General features: G+C 42.4%; 1 protein-coding gene across 24 annotated transcripts in view; it reads right to left on the bottom strand.

Annotated features, from left to right (window-relative positions):
* LOC138619045 (neuronal cell adhesion molecule-like) overlaps positions 1-14,006 on the bottom strand; it is a 77,970-nt gene that overhangs the window by 41,335 nt on the left and 22,629 nt on the right. For 20 of the 24 annotated variants that reach the window (XM_069695223.1, XM_069695237.1, XM_069695233.1 and 17 more), the window contains exons 2-3: positions 3,703-3,779; positions 2,748-2,827 (exon numbers count right to left, since the gene is read on the bottom strand). The gene's annotated coding sequence lies outside the window, so the exon portion shown is untranslated. Of the gene's footprint in view, positions 1-2,747; positions 2,828-3,702; positions 3,783-8,730; positions 8,844-14,006 lie in introns of those variants that run through there. The other 4 variants (XM_069695227.1, XM_069695225.1, XM_069695224.1 and 1 more) reach the window with 4 other exon arrangements.

Genomic DNA, 14,006 nt, shown 5'->3' with positions numbered 1-14,006 from the left:
CCGACAAGCGCTGGGAGAAGCCCAGGGGCCCCTCTGTGGATGCAGGAATCCTTCGACTCGTATGATCTCAGAACGGCTGCTGTGCAAAAGCACTGCTTTCTAACCACATGCAAGAAAACTGCCCTTGCATTCATAGTACACGACAACTCTGTTCATGTGCACTGGCATTCATGAAAAACCTGAAATATTTATCCTGTCACTGTAAGTGCTATAAATGCAGTATCAGAACCATGACATTTTTTTCTGGCCTCTGTAGTCGTGAACACTGAATTTGAAAACAACTATAACTGTGAGGTTAAAGTGCAAGGTGAGGTTAAAGGTCGATTACATTCACATCAGGTGAAGTGAGTAGAAGTTGGAGGTCTTTTTCTACCTGTTCTTGTCGGGACAGGATGTAACATGGCAAAAAAAACTTGGAACTCCAGTTTCATGCAATCTTTTCCACATGTTTGCCCATTGTTCCTGTGATGTCGAGGTCATTGTATTGCATTAGTTTGTCCTAACTACAGTCCATTTTGGGAATTGTCTTTTGTAGCAATGTTGCTATATACATTTCTGTATCTCAGCAGTTACTTGTGAGCACATTCAAATGCTTCAAACAGTCAAAGCTAAAGAAAAAAGAGCCCAAGCCATTTTTTTTCTCTTTGTAACGTCTCATCATCTTTAATGTTTGGTTGGAAATCCTCTGCAGAAAATGACTGGCTGGATTATATGAACTACAGACATTAAGGTAGGTAGGTAGGTAGTTACTTTATTAATCCCCAAGGGGAAATTGACCGTTGGTATCTTCCCTGTTGCTCTGCCAGGCCTGCGCTACAGCCATCTGCACTTCATGCTTGTTTTTTTTTTTTTTTTTGCCTTCAGTCTGGTCGTTAGCAAGTAAAACATGATTAGCTGTAGAGAGGTCAGGGGGCTGATTTGGAAAACTCTGGCTATATAACTCCTTGGTTGTGTTTTCTGGATGTTGATGATGACTGAACAAAAAGTATTCTGCTTGTTCATATGCAAAATGAACACATTGTGAGCATCAACACAATCAAACGCTCTTAAAACAGCACCTCAACCTCATAGTTAAATCTAATGTGTGGTAGTGAGGTCAAAACTTGAAAGTGTAATCCTACATTCCTGATTGCTCTATATAAGAAAAGATCAGATTATGCAATTCTATCTCAAAGATTTAGACTCAAAACAATACACATTCAGAGTTATCGAAGAGGAGGCACAGCTTTTTCCCAACCACCCATCACAAAACACGAAAAATAATACCCCGCTCCCTGACGGCCACGTGAGGGACACTGGTGAAAGACAGCAGCACGGCGGTAAACAGAAACCTCGGCGGCCTTCTATTGAAGGGCCTGCAACCTGAATGCTGAGGCTCACAATAGATGCTTCACGCCTCACTGAGTTTCAAACCGCAATTTTAGTCTGCAGCTCCTAAGTGTGGCCCTCTATGACTCGGCCATTGAACACTGTAGACTCAGCCTCCCCGGCCTGCAGCTCACATTCACAACAACAAGCGACTGTCACGGTGCGATGACAAGGGTGGAAACGGAAAGAATGAGAGACCCGGAGACGAACAGACTGACAGGGAGGCAGAGGCAAAGAGAAAGATTGAAATAGGCACATAAATGGATAAACTGGGAGAGAGTGAGCCCCCCCCCCCTCTCTCCCCTCCCCACCACCAAAAATAAAACAACCATAGCACCCAACTGCAGAGGCAGATGAGCTCCAAGCCGTCAGAGTCCCTTAACTCTCCACTCAGCTGTGCGTGCAGCCTCCCCGCCCGGCACGGCGAGCTGCAAGGCCGAGGTGGGATCCTTTTCGTTCACACTCGACTGGGCGGTGGACACACATCACACCATGTCACCTCCACTTACAGAGCATTAGATCAACTCCCTGCTGAATCACAGGCACACTTTCAGCACGGCAGAATGAGGGGATGAGCCAAAGGTTATTGAGGGTCATTTAAAAAAAAAAAAAACCCGCGTGAGCTGAGAGTCAATTCTCTGGGCTCTAATGCATCCTGAGACCTCCTGCTTTGGGGAGCTACTTCATCTCTTAATTCTATATCTGCCATTAGGGAAGTTTTCCACCTCTGCACGCTCCAGTATGATGCATTATCAGTTAATAAGAGAGAGGCACTCGGCACAATTTAGGCTCCAAGTGCTATTTTGTGATTTCTAACTATTGACGCCCACTGTCACAGCGGTGGGCGAGGATGAGAGGGTGTGTTACCTTGACAACCATATGCATCAAAAAGACATTTGTACATTAGAAACAGTGTCTCCCTGCCAAACCTCGCTGCTAAAATGGATGCCAAAACAAAAACTCACTTCGCCAGTTGACAAATGGCAGTCAAGCAAGCTGTGACTTTTGCCTCACAGCTCCGACAAAAGAACCGGCATCACAACAGAGACTGAAAGAGAAAGAGCCGTAGGAAAGGTTGGCTGGTCGGTTAGGGACTTGTGAGCTCTACAGAGAGTGTTAATATTAATAAACTCGTGCTCTGGCAGCATCATAGATGGAGATATTTAGACTGGGGACACTTGCCAGGCACGTCAACAGTCTCGACATCTGTGTGTGTTCACATCCTGCCTGAGGGGAAGTGTCTTTGAGAAGAACAAGAACGTCTGATCGTGAAAGGCCGAAAGTTCACACTGTTTTGGAAAAGGAAATATCCGTGGAGATGTGACGAGGAAAGAATGAATTTTTTTTTTTAAATCTGACAAGAAATGTCTCCAACTTACCAGAGAAGCCCGAATCCCCTCTCTCTCCTCCTCTTCCTAGCTAGTTGTCTGCTTCTCCCTCTGTGGTTTTCTTCAAACTGCTTAAACACACATGGAGGGGAACAACACATTTTAGTGCACATCATTTAGTTTTCTCTGCTCTCCCGCTATGGAAATAACCAGGACTTTAAACCAACCAGAAATGAAAATCCAATCTTTCTTAATAGCGTTTCTGGGGAGGACATTTTGCACAGATATGCACATTTTCCAACATCCAGCACTTCATCTCTTAATTCTATATCTGCCATTAGGGAACTTTTCCACCTCTGCACGCTCCAGTATGACACATTATGAGTCAATAAGAGAGAGGCACTCGGCACAATTTAGGCTCCAAGTGCTATTTTGTGATTTCTAACTATTGACACCCACTGTCACAGCGGTGGGCTGAGGATGAGAGGGTGTGTTACCTTGACAACCATATGCATCAAAAAGACATTTGGACACTAGAAACAGTGTCTCCCTGCCAAACCTCGCTGCCAAAATGGATGCCAAAACAAAAACTCACTTTGCCAGTTGACAAATGGCAGTCAAGCAAGCTGTGACCTTTGCCTCACAGCTCCGACAAAAGAACCGGCATCACAACAGAGACTGAAAGAGAAAGAGCCGTAGGAAAGGTTGGCTGGTCGGTTAGGGACTTGTGAGCTCTACAGAGAGTGTTAATATTAATAAACTCGTGCTCTGGCAGCATCATAGATGGAGATATTTAGACTGGGGACACTTGCCAGGCACGTCAACAGTTTCGACATCTGTGTGTGTTCACATCCTGCCTGAGGGGAAGTGTCTTTGAGAAGAACAAGAACGTCTGATTGCAAAAGGCCGGAAGTTCACTGTTTTGGAAAAGGAAATATCTGTGGAAATGTGATGAGGAAAGAATGAAAAATTGATTTAAAGTCTGACAGAAATGTTTCCAACTTACCAGAGAAGCCCGAATCCCCTCTCTCTCCTCCTCTTCCTGGCTAGTTGTCTGCTTCTCCCTCTGTGGTTTTCTTCAAACTGCTTAAACACACATGGAGGGGAACAACACATTTTAGTGCACATCATTTAGTTTTCTCTGCTCTCCCGCTGTGGAACTAACCAGGACTTTAAACCAACCAGAAACGAAAATCCAATCTTTCTTAATAAGGTTTCTGGGGAGGACATTTTGCACAGATATGCACATTTTCCAACATCCAGCACATCAATTTGACTTCACAATGGGCTTACTACTCTGTGTTTGGTTTTATTCTAATCTGCAAAAAATCCTTTTCATATTGGAAGTCTCCTGCTCCGTCACAGACACACCACAGATTACACACCAGGATGCTCCAACATGAAATCTCTTCTTCTCATCAAGCGCTTGGTCTTATGAAAGGAGAGATTTTTTTTTCTAATCAACTGTGAGTGTGTTGATGCACTTAAAACACTTCCAATCGTGACACGTTTTGGAGGAGAAGAGAAAGCAAACACCCAAACTGTGTAAACCTGAGTGTGAACATGGATTTTCTGAGGCTACAGTGTGTAATCCAAGCTGATAAGACAAAAAGGTCCTCGGCTGAGAGCTGGAGGAGAGACACATCTCCTCCCCTCGTCTCTCTTCTTGTCTTGTCTCATCTTCTTGATCTCTTCTTCTCTTATCCTGCATTTCTCTCTCCTTATTTTCTATACCTCTTCTTATTCGTCTTCCTCTTTCTGACTGTCATCCTCACCTCTACCTTGTTTCCTCTCACCTCGTCTCAGTTTCTCCAGGATCATCTTAATTTTCGTCTCTCCTAATCCCTCCGGTATTATGTCCTTCTTTCTAACCTGCCATGACCAATCCCGTTTTCTTCCTTCATGTCTTCTCTTTCATTCCCTCGCCCACCTTCCTGTATGTCATGAGTTCCTCAGCCTCAGGGTCAGGACTCCATGAGGAGTCACATAATATGTAGTCATGTCACGGTACATCTCAAAGACTGATATAAAGATGTTTTGACAAATTTAAACTAAAATCTGTTTTATATAAATGATCATTCACAACCTGGCTGTCAGCTGTGATTATGCATATTTCAGACCATAACATGGGATTACAGAGCATGAGCATTTTCTCTTCTCACATAACCTCTCATCCATCTGCTGCACCTGCCAGTTGTTTATAATGCTGTCTTTTCTACCCAACTCTCCTTTCTTCTTCTTCTGTATCCCCGCGTTTTTCAGGCTGAAGGTCGAGAGCCCACACGGAGAGGCTAACAGTTAAAGAGGATGATAAACAGGTGTTTGACTTTACAGTCAAAATGCTACAAAATCCATTACACATTCCCCGAAAGAGAGAGAGAGTATTTCACGTGACAGCTCCTGGCTCTCATTGTGAAAATTTTAGATGTTTAAATATTTTTTTTTAAAGTTCTGATCTTGATTCAATAAGTTCTGATTGTTTTCTTTTCCTTTTTTATTTCTTTTAAATAATCTCGTCGCATTTTTCAGGACGTGCACATCAGCACATCGTAAAAAGGCTTAACTTTAAAAAGTGCATAATTGTCAGTTGTAGGAGACTAATTATGAATTCCATGCCTTAAATACAAAAAGATTTTGAGGAAAAAGATAAAACTCTGTTTCACTTGACAGCTCTTTGCTCTGATTATGAAACTTTGGGAACTAAAAATGGAGTCAAGGGTCAGAAAAGGCTGATGTGTGTTTGAATCAATTTTATTTCTCTTCTCCCATATTATCATGTCCTCATCTTCATTTACATCTATTTCTCTCCCTACATCTTCTCCCTTTATTTATTTCACAGTTGTTGTTTTTATAGCCTTAAGTCATTAAAATAAACAAAAGCAAAGTAGAAAAATTTGCTTCACATAAAATGACTCAATAGCTATGAAAATATGAACTCAGCATGAGGTCAAAGGTCAGAAAAAACTCTGATCTTCTGTCATAACCTACAGTCTTTGTCTTGTCTCTCCTCTGCACTAATGATCTTTGTACATTGTATTTATTCTCTTTTACCTCCTGACTGCCCCGTCAGTTTTTTTTTATGCCCAATTCTTTCCTCTCTTTTACTTCAACTGTCACAGTGCACACAGACACACCAAAAGGAATTGATGGGTAAAATGATTGAAGAAGCCGATTCAATTTACTTCTCGCAAAGCCTTATCGACTTCAGTCTGTTGCTCTAAATAAGAGTTTGGAAGCCCCATTGAGAGAAGCCACCGTTTCCACTTGGTTAAATACGAACACAGTTTTCCACACCACTACGCAGACGTGACTGTCAACTACAGGTTTACAATAATTCTATTTCACACACACATAACATGAGGTTTCTTCAGTTGTTTTCTGTCACCCTGTTGTCTCCCTAACCGAGATTCGGTTCTGCCGCCTGTGTACTGTATGCCTGTTGAAAAACATGGTGTTTTCTCATGCTATTCTAAAGATTTCTACGTTTTGTACAATTCAGATTCCAAAGACCAAATGGCCAACTGTAGTCAATATATTACTTCTTATAGAATATTACAACAGAAATTCTGATCTTCCCACCGCCTTGAATTGGATAGGACTCTGACCCAAATTTGAAAAACAGCATGTATGTCAGTGTTTTCTCACATAGTATTATTGCTGACACCTCTGCTGACTCCATCTCTGAGTACAGAAATACACTTCAACTGCTATCATGTTCAGCTCTTGCATCTCGACCACACAGGACCCAACTCATAATTTCTGCTTCTCTGTGCATTTGCCAGATAGCAGTGAAACAGCTGATTGAGGCAGAGATTTCTGAATTAAACAACAAGATGACCTTTCCACATCCTGTTTGAATGAGCTGATGCCTGATCCCATCAAAAGCAGCCTCCCCCCGTGACATTGAGCCAGCCATCCCAGCACCCCACCCCTGCACCTAGACACCCCAGAGTCAGGCAGAGCTCAGTCCAGCTCGGCTACCATGGTGATAAGAAGGGGGACGGGGGACCGAGACTGAAAATAGCCTAAGATAGGATGCCAACAGTGGGCAGTGAGCAAGACTACAAAACACCTCACAGCAAGAGAGGCACAGTGCCCTCCATGCCTCAGGGAGCACTCTCGTGCCATGAGTCCCACCAAACAACACAGCTGAATCTTTGATGGATGGACAGCACATTTTACGACAGACAAAAATCAGTAGAGGTAAATAAAACAAATGTGCATAATTATCCTGGAACTTTATGAAACAGACGGCTCCAAGTGATAATCCTCGCCTCATACTGCTGCTCTCCTCAGGTCTGTGGAGTATTTTAGCACCTTTCAGACATTTTTTGGTTTTATGTTTCATGTATTTAATTTCTATGCTTTCTTTAGCCTTGTTTTAACAAACTGAACACATCCTGCTCGTCACAAAACCACAAAAAAAGTTAGAGATGAGCTGGTGAACATGGTGGAGCATTGCGCAGGTAAAAGAGATATTTTCCCTCAGGAGATGGTCGAGACCAAAAAAGAACAGGAAAAAAAAGAGTGAATATTGAACATGGATTCATCACGTGGACCAAAACTTGACTCCAAATGAATGCAAATGTTGCTCCATATCTGCTTAATGTATGAATAAGCAACAACAAGTTCTCCATAACAACTTGATAAGTTAATGTTGTGTTTACAGGTTATTGTGCTGCCCCTAAGTGGCCAAAAAGTGAATTAATGCCAACGTCATAAATAAGACATCCGAGGTGGGTAACTGCAGCTGGCTCTTTAAGGACTTTGTTGCTTTCCATTTGTCAGGTCCAGCAAAATATGTCATTGCTCACTGCAGTTAATTTGAAATAACGTGGTGTCATACGTTTCTTTAATGAGAGTCCAGTTGGTTTTCTCCTCCCAGTTGTGTTGTTTTGATGTGTATGCATGCATGTGTGTATGTGTATGTGTGTGTCCACAGAAAAGGGAGGAGGGCTGAGCACCAGCGTAGCACCCTGTGGGTTTAATTTTATAGACTCTTGCCTAATGAGAGGCAGAGCGTGGCTGTAGATGATACCGCTCTCCCGATGAAGCATCATTACCGCCAAAGAGAGGAGAAATAATTAACGTCGGAACAGTCTCTTTCTTCCCCTATGATGAATTTACATTATAGGGGACATGGCTTGCAGAGACAGAGATGTGCTGTTTTTGCCATTAAACTGAAGAGAAGCTAAGATTAAGCAGAAAACGCAGCAGAATAAAGACGATTTGTTGATGTGAAAGTGCAAATTATCCATGAAAATGTTAATATTACAGCTGATTGTCAGATGGACACCTCATTGCAGAAACACTGCACAGGAAATTTTACCTATATATCCTCACAACCAACAGCTCAAAGACTAAATCGACTGGATTTTCTGTGGTAGTAAACATCTTGAGAATCATCTGGTGCTGCAGCTGATGATTATTTCCCTATTTGGTGTTTAGAATCTCAAAAAATATCACCATGATTTTTTTTTTTGCCTTGTTTTGTCCCATCATCATTCTCAAAGATACTATCACACACTTTTGAGACAGTTGTGAAGCTTAAACTTGGGAATGTTGGTATTTTTTCAACAATAAATCAATGTCAGCTAATTATTTTGTTGATCAGATAATTGTTTTGAGCTCTGACCGATTAATTGTTCAGTCCATAATCAAGTTCTGAAAGCTCAGAGCATCATCGAATGTCTTCTAGTCTGCTGTATAGCCCCCAAACTCAAAATATTTGATTTAAAATGAGATCAAAGAGAAAATACCAACAAATCCTCCAATCCAGAGTTTTGCACCAAAATATTTGATATTTTTCCTTGATTAATAATTAAGGTATAAGAGATATAATTATCAAAATTGTTTCTACAGCTTGAATAATCTATGAATTACTTAATTAAGGTTTCATCAGTTCAGGAGAGGTGAAACATCTTAAACAAGAAGTTGACTTGATCTACCAACTGCAGATCTGAGAGCATCAGAGGTTGTACTTTTTACACTAAATGACCCAAAATCGCTTTTAACAAAAGAGAGGATACGTCACCTTTATGTCTGCATGTGTCAATAAGATTAAATCCCCTCAATTTGTGCATCTGTTGCGTGAGAGCATCATTCGCTTGTCATAATCCCAGTGGCTGTGTATTCCTCGATGTGTGTGCTCTGACTGAGTGACAGTGAAGGGAGAAGCGCTGATTCCCTCACAAAATCCTCCCCACCCTCCCCCCACCCTCCCTCCAATCCCCTAACACACCCACAACCCCTCCTCCCCTCCTCCCACGTCCCCCCTCTGACCCCTCCCTCCCCTCTCCCTCCCCTCTCACAGTGGGATTAAAACAAGCTTTTGTCTCTCCACAATAGGGGTTAAACATTTCCTGGTATCACATGAACAGCTACCAGAATCCACAAAGTTACCGGGTGGGTTTTTCAGACACGTTTGTACAAGAGCATTAAATATTAAAAAAGTTATTTGTTTTCTGTCAGATTTCAATAGACTGAGGAGATGACAGAGCACAACATACTGCTATGTACAATTTTTTTGGCACAGCATAAAAGCAAAACTGACACTATAATTGCATGTTAAATCAAACAACAGCCAGAGTACAGTCAAATAACTGTTATCCACACTGATTGTGCTCGAGTCAATACAGCTGTTCAATAGAGGGTGGAGGTGGAGTAGGAACAGAACAGCTATGTGAATAAAAAGAAAAGCCTGAAGGCAAATCCTAAGGACTTCCTTTCCCATACAGTGAAATGCCAAAGAAAATGCACACCTACACTCAACAGATGTCCCCATGCAATCTAATCTAGTTGACTCGGAGACGGGAAGCTTATTTATTGCCGGGTCCTCACCAGTATTATTGAAGCCCGTTTTGAAAGAATAGATGTGAAAAGTCTTTTGACATCCGTTAGCTATGGTTGCAGAGGGCAAACAATGGTTTGAAAGAGTCACTTTTCTCCGGGCTCGGCCTTAAATAACACTCCTCTCACTACAAAAGCACAGAAAATGTAACATTATCTGCATCAAAGAACGTTGTCCATCAAACAGAACAATGACTCCAGTATCTAAAAAGCACAATTTCACACTTTTTCCCTCTCAATTTCAGTGCGATAAACTACATTTACTGCTAGACTGTACTTAAGTACAATTCTAAGTTATTTAATTTGAGTATTTCCATTTTATCTGAATTTATGCTTCTAATCCACAATTTTTCAGAGGTAAACAATGTACTTGCCGTTACATTTATTCTCGACCTGCTGTTACTGATTACTATTCAGGTTATGATTTTACATAGAAAACACATGACTGCTCAACTATTTCCAATGGTTGCAGTTTTGGGAATAACCACTTAATAATCCTGCAAAGGCATATGAAATCTGTCCGCACCATTGTGACTGGCTCAATGGCCTCGCAACATGGTCATTGTTGCATACCACTGAGTATATATTTTCCACCCACTTGCAATGATAAAACACTCAGCCTTCGGACTGTCAGCGCTTCACTGGTGGTCAACAGACCTAAAACGTCTGCGCTGCAATTTCACCTTAGTTCCCTAATGAACGTCTATGTAGTTTCAAGTGTAAACATAACTCAGCTCGTTGAGCTTTCTCAGCAGCTAAAGTCACCGCATGAGATGCCATTAATTCAAAAAATGTATCATAAATAAAAGCATTCATCTTGGAGGGCGTCTTTCAGAGAGATGATGGATAGTGGAGAGGTGTATGGATTATGGTATGAAATCAGTGAAAGGGCCATATTTTCCTGAGCGAGGGGCGTGATTGACCAAGTCTAATGGGCATTATTTCTGCACACTGACTCTGTAGAGCGGAGACACTGGGCGATCCCCGCCGGCCCATTGCTCCTTCAGATTCACACTGAGATCGGACCGGCGTCCTCCCTCGTCTTTGTCACGACACCAATAGAAGAACGATATTTCAATGGCAACTGCATATTTCAATGGAAACTTTTAACAGAACAAAGTTCACGCTGCAGTCTAGACCAGGCCCTCCTAACTAGAGCTACACCCAGTGTGTGTGTGTGTGTGTGTGTGTGTGTGTGTGTGTGTGTGTGTGTGTGTGTGTGTGTGTGTGTGTGTGTGTGTGTGTGTGTGTGTGTGTCAGTGGGTGTTCGTAGCAAGGGCTACTTTTGAGTTTCCTATTCAGAAATGTGAATGGGAGTGAAATATGATTGGCTCAGGGAGAGAATAAGGGGCACAAGGCTATCAAGGCAGGGTGGGGGGGGGGGCACTCGTGAAAACTTCACTGCTGTCAGAGACAGAATGAAAAGACAACTAGGGATGATTTAGCCTGCTAAAGTTTGCTGCCACCACATTCCTACAAGTAATTTTCAACGCTTGTTTGTTTGAGTACAACTTACAATATTGTTCCGTGTCTCTTTTTCAGGTCACGTTGAATGAATAAAGTGTTTAAATATGCTGCTCTATCGGGTAATAAAGCATGGCAATGACTTGATAAGACAGGACGGCACTGTCCTCTGGCAATCACTTTGCTTTGTCTTCATCCGTGTCTGTATCAATTTTAGTCTTGTTAACTCTGGCTGAACTCATTACCAGAGAATAACGGCGAGGAGGTCAGGTGTCTGAGGTGTCCCATGGCAAGACTATCACGATAACATGAGGTATCTGGTTGACTATCAAAGGAGGTCCATGCAGGTGAAGGAATTGCACATTAAAAACAACATTTTGCATCAAGCTGCATCGATGACACGGGCGTCAGATTCAACTCGGGGGACAATGAGGAAAACAAAACAGCCGTGGTCTTAAGGGAATTTACATGAATTACAGCAAGACACCCATCGGGACGGCCACGACTTCTCCTCAGCTTTTTTAAAACTAAACAACACCCTGATCGTGCCCCGTCAACACACAAACACACACACATGCACAAAGACACACTGGTGGAGAATGGTGTGACTGGTTTCCATGGTGCCATGAGGCTCACTGACAGGGCTGGAGTGTTAACATGCTCACAGACAACAGAGAGAATGATGGAGAGAAAAAGCAAAGGACAGAGGGAGAGAGAGAGAGGCAGAGACAGGGCAGTAAAAAAAAACCCAAAAAAACAAAGCAAGTTTAGAATGGGAGAGATTTACCACACACAGGCAGCAGACTGTCCCCGAGGTTAAGGACCTGGAGTGTTGGGTATCGTATTTCTTTTTAACTCAAAGACCCTTACTGACACAATTCAAAACGCACAATAGTTCAACTTAAAAGACGCCAGGAGCAGCAACAGCCTCTTTGTCTCCTTCCCCTTACAGTTTACAACGTCTATTCAGTTTCTGTAATCTAAATAATTAAGGAATGATTCTGTTTTATTTCAGTTTTTATGCTTGTAGTGTTGTCCATCATTCCTTTCATCAATAATAATGTTGTGCTCTTGTAATTAACTGCTGAGATCTGGGAATGCAGCAACATCGCAAGAAATGAAGCCAGGCATGAAACAAGGGCAGTTAGATGATCATAGGATTTTAACACAAACCCGGATTACTCGTAAAATACAGTATGTGCTCACTTTGAATTGAACATTGGTTCGTTTTACCCAAAACAATCAAGAGCAAATAATGTATCTTTCCTGTCGATGTCATTTACAGTCAATGGGGAATTTGTGTAGCAGGAAACTAGGAAAGTTAAGAAGCTTTATGTCAATTTAAGATTTGTTATGTATTTACAACAAAAATGTGTACAGGTGGCACTATTTCACCCACTTTTCATGCTGATTGGTGCAGTTGATGATATCTGTATCCAACATAGCGCTGCCCTCACCAGAGCTGCTGATGAGATCTTGGAACTTGGCTATGTCCTTTAAAATAGATCCAACAAGACGACAATCAGCAGCAATCAGACAACATACAAGCAGTTTGTATTGTATGAACTACTTTATTTGAAGGTAAAACCTTAAATTAGCACTCCAGTAATATCCCTGAATCATTGCTCAGAAAAATTGTAAGTGTGCACAAAAAAGGCAAGCACGGCCTTTGTGAAATTTATTCACGTTTCATCTTCCAAATAATATGGCTAACCTAACAGCTTGTTTATTGCCATGTTTAACGTATTGTTTTTGCAGTGTCGCTGTGATTCTGGATATTTGATGTTGTATGTTTTTAATATAACTGACCGGTCATAAAGTCCAAGTAACAAAAGTTGTCTGTCTGCTCTCATATTTTTTATGTAGCGGATATTTCCTGTGCAATAAAGAATGATTCTGATATTTCCAGACTGCCAAACAGCTTGTTTACAACCTGTCTTATCATCTGACCATGATACTTTGCTGCAGCAGTTTGGTGAGTAAAATCGAATTATAAGTTAAAAAAAAAAAAAAAACATTTTCCAAAACTAAAAATAAGGATATGCACCTCCATAACTGTTTTGTGAGCGTCTGGAACAGGACTCCCTCTTCCCCCGCGGTTGTTAGATGACCATGTAAAAGCCAATGACTTTGAGTCACTTGCCAACAATAGCCATACAGTATATAGCAATATGGCAACCTTTCATGTGGTAATGAAGCAGGAGAAGAAGCGCTGCAGCCTGGTTCGACACAGTGTGTGAGTGTGTGTGTGTGTGTGTGTGTGTGTGTGTGTGTGTGTGTGTGTGTGTGTGTGTGTGTGTGTGTGTGTGTGTGTGTGTGTGTGTGTGTGTGTGTGTGTGTGTGTGTGTGTGTGTGTGTGTGTGTGAGAGGCTTGCCTCCAACTGCAGAGAGCACCAGCTGAGGACATGAGGGGAGATGGAAGATTTCCAAGAGTTCTCTGCAGCAAAGAAAGAGAAAGGCCCACTGAGCGGGTCACCGCCTCTATATGCTCCATACTGTTACCCATAAGAAGATCATCCTCAGCCCAATGAGCAGCAAGCATCCCTGGATGTCAAAAAACACATATTGCCCCCCCGCACTCCTCCACTCCCACACACACACACACACACACACACACACACACACACACACACACACACACACACACACACACACACACACACTCCCTCACTCTCACAGTGTGTGCATGTGCGCTGATCCCTGCGTCCATATGCATCCACAGAAGGCGCAGGCATGTGTGCACCTCCTTTGCTTCCCCACCAGGACCAATTTCCATCCGCCGTCTGTGTGAGAGTGCGCGATCGATGCTGCGCAGGGCGCGTCACCCAGGCTGCTCATTACTGTTGGCAACACTGCGGCCATAAGCACAAACAACCTGCCCCACTGATGCATTACACACCAGCCACAGCCGGCTGGCAGTGTCATTTAAAACTGTGCTTAAATATGAACCCATTACTTAACGAGCAGCGGCAGGACAGGAAGAGCTTGACTTTGCTG

This window comes from Brachyistius frenatus, unplaced genomic scaffold, assembly GCF_029030835.1.
Source record: "Brachyistius frenatus isolate BFR_SWC_R1_liver_20210118 unplaced genomic scaffold, ASM2903083v1 Contig_19, whole genome shotgun sequence".
NCBI classification, from domain to species: domain Eukaryota; kingdom Metazoa; phylum Chordata; class Actinopteri; family Embiotocidae; genus Brachyistius; species Brachyistius frenatus.
Note: the sequence above shows the minus strand (reverse complement) of the source record. Positions and strands in the feature narration are given on the sequence as shown.